The sequence below is a fragment of the Setaria viridis genome, chromosome 7 (genome assembly GCF_005286985.2).
Source record: "Setaria viridis chromosome 7, Setaria_viridis_v4.0, whole genome shotgun sequence".
NCBI classification, from domain to species: Eukaryota; Viridiplantae; Streptophyta; class Magnoliopsida; order Poales; family Poaceae; genus Setaria; species Setaria viridis.
In genome coordinates, this window is record NC_048269.2 from 15,879,071 (window position 1) to 15,889,130 (window position 10,060).

Genomic DNA, 10,060 nt, shown 5'->3' on the forward strand with positions numbered 1-10,060 from the left:
ACCGAAATTGCGGGCTTAAAACCTGGGATGCAGGTACGGGTAATGTCACCCGAGGAACGGAAGAGGAAGGGATTGGACTAAGTGATGGATTCAGCAAAATCTTCAGGGGAAGCCGTTGTTGCGGCGCAGAAGGTTGTGGAGATGTGCTCGAGGCGGAGGTGGATGACGGAGGCACGGAAGGGAGGGCGGCGGCGACAGCCTCAGCCTCGGCGTGGAAGTTGCCGCGGTGGCACGTGGGGTTGAGGCCGGGCATGGAGCATGCGGTGGACGGGGGCGTGGAGCCTACGGGATGGCCAAGAGTGGCGTTGGCGGTCGGCCACTGGCCACGGCCAACCGGATCCACCTCCACGACGCCGACGTCACCGCCCGGTGCACCCCGCTCGTTCTCATTCCCGGGCCCTTCGCCGACCGTGCACGAGTGGACACCCGAACGCACTCATCCAGGCCATTGTCGAACCTGGGATTTGGCTAGCCATGAAGGTATGGTTTCCTTGGATTTTGTGAATGATTTAATGGATTCCTAATCCTAATCAAATTTTGCCTGCAATGTGCAGATCAAAGAGGGCAAAAGTTAATTTCAGTGGATGACTGGCACCGCTTATCATTAATATGGGAGAATCATAATGTAATTGATGCCTAAACCATGAACTGTAGTGGACTACATGAGGGTCTTTCATTGATGGCCATGAGACTAAGGTAGCAGGTGCCATCGTCATCCAGGATCCAACAACTGATTACCGCTGCCACGACATGTTGTGGCCAGCAACAATAAATCCACCAAAGTCCTTGCGAGTATATGTGAGAATAGCTGACAGGGTAACACTCCTGCTCCTATTTATCTTTCTGTGTCCAATTGATATATGTGCTAGGCATCCCTCCTAATTTGATTGTTGTTATGTACTGAAGCTGATTAGCTAACCATCCCGATTAATTTAAGTACTTATTTCTTTTTTCCCTTTAGAGGTTGTTGCTCAGTGCGTAGAAAAATATTGGTGTCCTAGCATTTATTATTCCCAAAAGAAGGACTATCAGAGTCTCATCAGTTGAGGCAGGTATGGAAATCTCAGTGCCCATGTGCATCATGTTTCTATGCAATTTTAGTAAAATATTGGTGGCCTAGCATTTAGTATTGCTAAGAGAGTACTTTCCAATGTCATAAGTTTGTGCCTGTTGTCACTCTTCTATCCATGTCACTCTTTTGTTGCCGCATTTGCTGCACAGTGGCTAACGATGACCCGATGACCACTCTTTTGGTGGCCTAGCATGTATACTTTCTTGTTGTTAATAATGTGGATCTTGCATTACATCCATTTTTAAGTAACAAAGGTCTGATGCCCTGGTATTGCAATATTTGATTGGTCTTTCCTCACGATTCCTTTCCTTTGTGATGGAATTGATTTCAGATGTGCATGGCCTAATCGTGTGAAAAATACATCCAAACAATCAAGTTCACCAGCGTGATTACTTTTCTTATTACCGCAATTTAGTAGTTGTATAGTACAGTATCATAGATGAATAAACATTTGTGGTAGTTCTATAGTACAGTATCATAGATGAATAAACATTTGTGAAGATGCTCTGAGAAAAAATAGATCTTTGCTTTTCTTTCCTATCTCATGGATTAAATATGCTTTCTCTCCTGTCTCAGGTGCTCAGTGAACTCCATCTTTTGCTGCTCTCATGGTAGTTGTTTGTTACCATGTTAATCAGGTGGGAGAGTGGATTTTGTTCTACACAGCCTGGAGCTACACAATTGAAGTTTGGCACCTTCAAGCTGTTGATATTTAGGCTATATTGGTATGTGCGCTAATGACTGGCTTCTATTTTGTTAAGCTTGTCATTTTTCATGGTCTTTCTATTATTTGAATGTATTGCATATTATCAGTTGTTGTCTTAGTATATTAAATGTAGTTTGCTATTTTTTTGAGGTAAATTACAGAGAGGTAAATAAATATCATCTGTTGCTCTGGTTTATCATCTCTAACTCAACAGCATGTTTTCTAGAGAGAATTTTTTTGTTAGTATTGGCCTCCGAACTGATTTTTATTTTTCTTTTCATGAACATGGCAGGATTAGATGTGCTTCTTTTTTACTATATTGATATTTCACCTCTTTTGTATATTCTGTTTAACATTGTTAGTGTTGCAGCAAAGACATGCCGAATTATGTAAAGCAACAGGCTGTCATCATCAGTCACTTTAGGTGACATTATAATGTATGGAGGCAGCTGATTTCAGTTACATGAGTTTCTTGATTACAGTTCTCTGAACTTGGCAAGCGCATCACCTCTATTACTTTTGCGTTGGGAGATGACTACTTAAGCATGCAGAAGCACTAGCTGCTTTGATATTTGTCAGGTAATCACCAACCATGTTTTCAGTGCCATGATGATCGATTGTTTAACCATTCATTTCACAGAGGTTTTTTTTATTTTTAACCCTTTTTTTTCTTTATTTTTAAAAATAACCTCACCCGGGTTTAATTTGCGCGGGGAGACCCTTTTGGCCGCGCCAGACCGCCTGGCGCGGCAGGGACACTCTTCCGCGCCGCATGCACTGGCGCGGCGGCCCCTGCCACGCTGGCGCGGCGAGTCGCGGCGCCAGGTGGGCGCTGACGTGGGCGGGCATTCGCCGCGCCAGCCCGCCTGGCGCGGCAGGGCCCCACTAGATCCACGCGCCGGCTCCCTTCCTCCTCCCTCCCTCCTTTCTTCCTCCTCCAAACACACCACACAGCAGCACCTTGCAGCGCCGGCCCCCACCGCCCCACCCCCAAATCCACCCAAAATCCGACGATTTGGGTGGGGAAAAGTAGTGAAAATCGATCCCTGCTTCGTGTGGAAGGTATTCCCCTACTTTTTCTCGTGTTTTACCGTTGCATTTGGTAGATCGGAGGATGTTTAGGTGACTTAGGGTTAGGTTAGTGATTTGAATTTTGAATGACATGCAATGGTGTTTTGTGTTAAATGATACGTAGTTTATACGCAATTGAGTCTCTGCCCGCGATATTGACGTGTAGAACTTGTTGAATGCTTCGATTTAGGTATATATTCATCCAATTGTGTGGTTTACATGACATGTATTTTTTTTATATCTTCAATTAATTAGTGTCATTTTTGTTTCAGTGTTTGTATTTTGTAGATCGAGTGTTTACATTTTATCAAAATGATGTATATAGCTCGTATGGATTACGTGTTTAAAGTTTATTTGTGTATTAAATTTGTTGCACTTGATTTCCAGGTGAGATGGCGTCGTTTGGTTGTGAATACAAACGGCGTAGGTGGTATGTGCGTTATGTGGGCGAGTCCAATGGTGCTGGTCCCGTACCTCCTGCCCTTCCGGTACCTCTTTGTAGATGTGGCGCGCAAGCAGAGGTGAAACAATCAAGGCATCCAAAGACAGCTGGAAGAGCCTTCTATGTATGCAGATGGACTTTTGATCCACTGCCTGCCGCACCTTGTGATTTCTTTCAGTGGATCGATGGACCCGACAAATATGATCCTAGGATCCGCCTATTCCCATATCATAGCACAGAGCTTAAACCATACCATCAGTTTAGGCGTTGGGTTCCTCCTCCACCAAACCCACCTAGGATGACCGAGGAGGAGAAGCAGGAGGCTGCTTGTAGGCGTGTGAGGGATCCTCCCATGTGCAAGTGTGGTGTTCCTGCTAAGCTTATGCGTCCTAACTTAGGGGATCCACCTAAGTTTACTCCATTCTTTCGATGCTCCCTAAAGACTCATGTAAGTATATTACGAGAATATTAGTATGTCGTTTAGCTAGCAGTTATAATTTTGCAGTATATTGTTCATACTTTAACTTGATGTTATTTATTTGATGTTATTGCTTGGAAGTTGGAGCAGCGTTTTGTAGTTACTTTACGTATGAGTAGTTCACGTCATGGGTTTTTTGCAGGATGGGTGGCCGTTGTGTGATTTCAATGAGTATATATACGGCCCAATGGCAATGTGGCCAACAGAGGAGGAAGTGCGGGAGTTCGAAAGTGAAAAGGCACCGTGGCCATGTGTGTCCTCTCCTAGTGATAGATGCAAGTGTGGTATATTGGTAACAGAAGGTGTGGTGCCTTCTGAACTTGGATATGGTTCGTTCTGTGGAAATGCACATGGCGATTACTGGGTTAGTAACTACTCGTCTCTTATGTTTTATGAAGGTTGTAACTTGTTTCAAATTTGTAAGAATATTGAATTGTTGTTGCAGGAGGGAAGGACATGTGATTGGGAAGATTTTTGTGGTCGATATGATTTGTTATTAAAGTTGGGAAATACATCGGAACCATGGAAGTCAAGGAAACAACAAGAAATTAAAGAAAAGATTAGGAAGAAGTATGATGTGCCTATTCCTGACGACGACTTGCTTTGGGGGAAAATATATCAAGATATGGTGCATGAGACTGGAGTGGAACCTAAAGGACTTTATGCAAGGGAAACTATTATTAAGTATTGGAGGCAACATAGATCCAAGTATCCACGACCTCTAACTGAAAATGAGAAGAGAGAAAATAGGAGGACGTTGCAGGAGGAGAGGGAGTTGGAGAAACAAAGGTTGAGGGAGGAAAGAGATCGCTTAGGTTATGTGGTTGATCCGAATGTGAAATACCCTGAGGGTTCATGGGAAGAATATTTGCAGCAAGTTAGGGCAAGAAAGAGAAGGATTGAAATGGAAGAGTTACAACAAAAAGCGGAAGAGGCACAGATGGAGACGAGGAAGGCTCTTGTTGCCGATTTACCTGTTGGTAAGGTTAATGTCGATAAGAAAGGCAAGGGAGTTGTTGTTGCCGGAGATGATGATGATGATGATGACGATGACGAGTTACTTTATGAAGGTGACTCAGACTAGATGAACGTGTTGATGTAGCTGGATCATGTTTCTCTGTAGCTGTGAAAACTATGTTCTTTTATGAGAAAATTATGTTTATGTTTCTTCTGGGAACTACAATTAGTTGTCAAAAACTATTTTCATTTCCGAGAGAACTATGTCCAAACGCATCAAAGTTTCCTCTCCGAGCTAGTAGTCAGCGCTAGAGTGTGAAAGAAATTGTAGTAGCTTCGATGGGATCGATGATTTGGATGGAGGACGAGGAGGAGTGGGCGGTGGAAGAGGAGGAAGGCATAGCGCTGGTAGAGCGGGTGTACTTAAAGGTATTTGTAATGCAATAATAGTAGAAGACGAAGTACGAATGGGGCAATACGTACCCCTAACATTTAATGCACGTGTGTGTTATTCTTATTCATGATTGCGCACCGGTCTGATCTAATCCTATTGCAGAACACTTTGTGGGCGTCTTGTCAGTACCATGTGCCTTGTGTTAAATGTAGTCAGAATTACCGGGCCTACTAATAAATATTATTCTGTATCCTAACCACGGGCTTGCTGCGCCACTCCGCCTGGCGAAGCAGAAATGCGCTGGTGGCAGGGGAGGGGGCTTGCCGCTGAAAGTTCGGTTGGTGGGGTCGTCCCACGCCAAACGAAACGAATTTGCAGCACCTTGCCGCGCCAGGCCGCCTAGCGCGGCAGGAGTTAGGTGCCGCGCCAACTGCGCCAATCTTTCAATAGGTTTCGGGCGGGGGCGGGGTCTTGCCGCGCCAGGCCTCCTGGCGCGGCAGGAGTGAGGCGCCGCGCCAACTGCGCCAATCTTTCAGTAGGTTTCGGGCGGGGGCGGGGTCTTGCCGCGCCAGGCCTCCTGGCGCGGCATGAGTGAGGCGCCACGCCAACTGCGCCAATCTTTTAGTAGGTTTCGGGCGGGGTCTTGCCGCGCCAGGCCTCCTGGCGCGGCAGGAGTGAGGCGCCGCGCCAATTTTAGTAACCTTTCAGTAGGTTTCGGCCTAGGAGGGTGGGGCGTCAGGAGCGCGCTGTACAATCCGAAACGTATTTTTGTTCTGAACATTTACAAAAAAATACATGAACTACAAGTACATCATGGAGCAAACATATAACATTGTACGGACATAAAAAAACGTAACAACCAACTTAGTCTTTTACAAACGTGACATGAATAAACCTAACAACCAACTTAGTCTTTTACACACGTGACGGTTCCAAAAGTCTTGAGATATGCTAGGTTCAGTGTCGTGACCGCCGCTCATCCGGAGGGCTAAAAGGATCTCTTGGGCGACGCTCCCTCCTTGGATGCGTGGGCAGCACATTGGCGTTGTTAACGTCGGTGTGGTCCCGGGAACGACGACGCCGGCGTGGCAACCGGGTACGAGGTGCAGGTTCCTATGGAATAATTGGGCACAAATCATAAAATTTGTATGACACTTCGGGAGCGAACATTAAAATGTATAATTGAATTTGGAGAAACTTGTGAATATACCTGGCTGGACTCTCCCTGCGTCTGAGTCACAGGTGGAGCATCGTGAGAAATCTCCAGTTCCTCACCATATGTAGGGTCATCATCCTCAGACTGCTCACCTTCAGAGTCCTCGCTTTCCTGAGGGGATGCGGGTTCCTTACCTCGCGATCTCCTGCTAGGACCTGCAGCAGTGGATGGTGTTGCAGCCCTGGGGGTAGTCGCCAATGCAGTCCGGCATGATCCTGAAGAAGTACCCTGGACATTGCCCCCGTCGTGCGCATCCGAGGACGTCATGCAGTTCATCCTCATAGCCATTCGCCTGCAACTTTTTCGAACCCTCTGCCATATATTCACGACTATGTTATTGATGGTTACAAAGATAGTACGAGTATAAGTGAAAATTAGTTTTGGCTTGTACCTCTGCAAAAGCACGAAGTAGACCATCACCTTCCCCGACGGCGTGCTCCATAATCACGCCCGCCTCGTTTGAGAGCCTTGCAAGCTGCTGTCCCTGCACGCAGGAGTTTTCATTCCATAAGTGATCAATGTTACGATAATATAATTACAAACCGAAATCTTACCATGTAGTCATGGAGAGGTGCACGCTCAGGCTGTGTGCCATGGCGTGTCACCGTGTCGTACGCGTCAGCTATGTCAGCGTCATCATCAGACGGTGCATCCTCAATGGGCACATTAGTCCAAGATGGTTTCACTTTGGTTCTCGTCGAAGTACAGTACCATCGTATGTACTCATTGTTTGGTCGCCAGTACGGTCCACCTTCAGGATCGCATCCTTGCTTGTTCTGCCACAGGAGGAGGTACTGAGCATGCTTCAACCTCCAATCATTCTCCTTGTACCGCTTTCTGCGGTCGATACTGCATCAGAAATTAGTGAAGTATTAGTATAACATGTTAAGTGCGTTAATTGAATAGCCTCCAATAATTATTTATTCCTGCGTACCTGTGCAGCTGCTGCGAAGTCGATAATTCCAAAGGAGGGTACGGTTGCATCCTCCCAAACTGCCGCATCACCCTATGCGGCATATGAAACTCTACCACATAGTACAATATCATTGGGGTCGTGCACCTCCACAGCTCTCTGTCTCTGTAGCACGTTGGTGAAAAGACGATATGGCTAAGCTGCTCACGGTCATACGGTTTCCATTCCACCTTCAAAAATTTTCACGCAATACTTATTTCATCTACCATTATACGGAAGTTAGCTTAAAAAACTATGGTGAGCAAATTACCTGGTGCTGCGTGAGAACATCAAACTCGTTCGTGTAAGCCCTGTAGCGCCTATCCGGATTGCCACGAACAGGCCGCACATGCTTCCACACGTGATAGAACGTGGGAAGAGCATCGTCTCGATGCCATGGCTGAAATTGCAAGTAAGTCCAATTGGTCACATGATACAATAGTTTTTCGAACATTAAAGTAGAAAAAGAAATTAGCCGTTATGACTTACATCGACACGGAGGAGGGAAGGTCGACCCACGGGCATTCGCTCCCAAATCCAAATCTGGAGCATACAAGTGCACCCTCCAACGTTGGAATCTCTCGTTGTGCGCCGGCAAGCCTCACATAGCTGTCTATACAGCCAGGCAAGAGCCGCTGAGCCCCAACTATAAACGGCTATGTTTTCCCAAACCTGACCTAGAATGGGGAGAACCATCCACGATACTGTGTTCCCAACTGCATCTGGAAGGAGGAATGTACTGACAAAGTGCCATAGCCACACTCGAGCATAGCGCTGCACGATCTCGTCATTTGCTCCCGGAGGACACACATCGAAGTGCTCCCTCAACCATGCCGAGCTGACACCGGACGTCTTCTTCGAGCTATCTCCGCCCTCTGGCTCTGGCGGCCTAATCCCAATATGCATCTCGACCATATCACGCCAATTCTCATTCTGTATAATACCCGTCACTGGCTGCCCATCCAGTGGAAGGCTGAGTATCATAGCCGCATCCTGCATTGTGATAGTCATTTCTCCGAAGGGCAGGTGGAACGTGTGAGTCTCCGGACGCCACCTGTCGACCATAGCGGTCAACAGTGGTCCGTCCATTGGAGGGAGACCCCCCACGACCTGAACAGCGATATCCAAGAAACCTGCTCTCTGCAGGTACTGGGCGTACCGCTCATTCCACCTAAGTGGTGAGTGCACCCTAGCCCTGAGTGGTGTCAAATTCTGTAAAACATTATAAGATTATTACAAAATGAGAAGTCAATCCAATTGTGAATAACGGGCTACTAAAGTGGTAAGTAACACAAATATGATACAAATGACATTTGCAGTATGAAATTGTTTACACTGTACACAAGCGAATAGTAACGATAGGCACATCCTTAATTTATAAGAACATTTCATACGAAAATCTTGCAAATTCTCATCCTAAGGTATGCATTCATCAGCAAAAATTAGCAACCATTGTTACACCTCATTTAGGTCCGCGAGGTGGTGGGCACGGTGCTGCAAGTCGTAAGCAGCCTCAAGAAGAGCGTACCCCGGGGCCGCCATCCTAAAGAAACAACAAAAATGATCGTTAGTAAAAATCTTCATTATATGATACGTACGGAAACTATGATAATGTACTACTATAAAAAAGAAAAAATAATAGCCACGCAAAATACAAGCAACGCGCATACCCAATTGTTCGAAGTACGTGGCCTATTACTGCTCGGTCTAGATTTAGTGCCTTTTGATTTTCTACTGCGGCACGTGCAATTCCTAATAATCTTGTGGCACTTGGAGCAACGATTTTCCCACTTGTCAATATCAAAATCACCAGTATCATAATCTGCAGAAAGCCTCCCTTCTGACACGTCCATGTCGCCTGTGAAACGCTTCTTCTGCCTCCTTCCTACTTTATTTCTCATTAAACTGGGGTTAGGCACGTACCCTGCCCCTTCATATGCCGGCCATTCTGACGGATCTAGGTAAGGTTGAAAGCTTGATTCCCATATTTTGATGGTGTGCTCCCTAGAGTACAACGGTGACATGTACATGGGGCTTTCATAGTTAAGACCTCTTGCCTTGCAAGCTGTAATGAAGTGTGAACATGGAAGGTGCAACAATTGAGGAACATTGCAGGTGCACGAAACTTCATGCAGATCCACTCTGTAGTGTCGGCCTCCATGACTCTCACCCCCAATGTTAGTCGTACCGTAACTTCTTATAGAGTACACCATCCTTTCTGACCCGTACGGTTCTGCTAAGTGGTGCACGGATCTAAGCTCAGCCTCTGATAAATAATCATCTACAACTTGCCCAATTCTATAGCCTTGATCCAACATTTCACGTGCCTTTCCCCATTGGTTCACAAAGTAGGCGTTGCATTTTTCGAATGTGTATTCAATAATTCCAGCGACGGACCTACTTCGGATGCCTTTGAAAACTCCGTTGAGTGATTCCGAGAAGTTCGTGGTCATAATACCCCAGCGCATCCCTCCCTCATCGAAAGCCTGCGCCCATTTATCCTTGTCCTCCATTTCACCCTTCAACCATTCTTTTGCGTCGTCGTTCAAGTCCTTCACTAGATCTTCTAACTTCTCACAAAATTCTCTCTCTGTATGAACCTTGCATAATAATTTCAATTTTCTAATCACACGATTGCTCTTCTGCCAACGCGACATGTTGGCAGCAAAGTGCCTCATGCACCACCTATGCACAAGCGGTGGAAAACCATCAATGTGGTCCTTCGCACAATTTAGGAGCCCATGATGCCTATCTAATATCATACACACTATC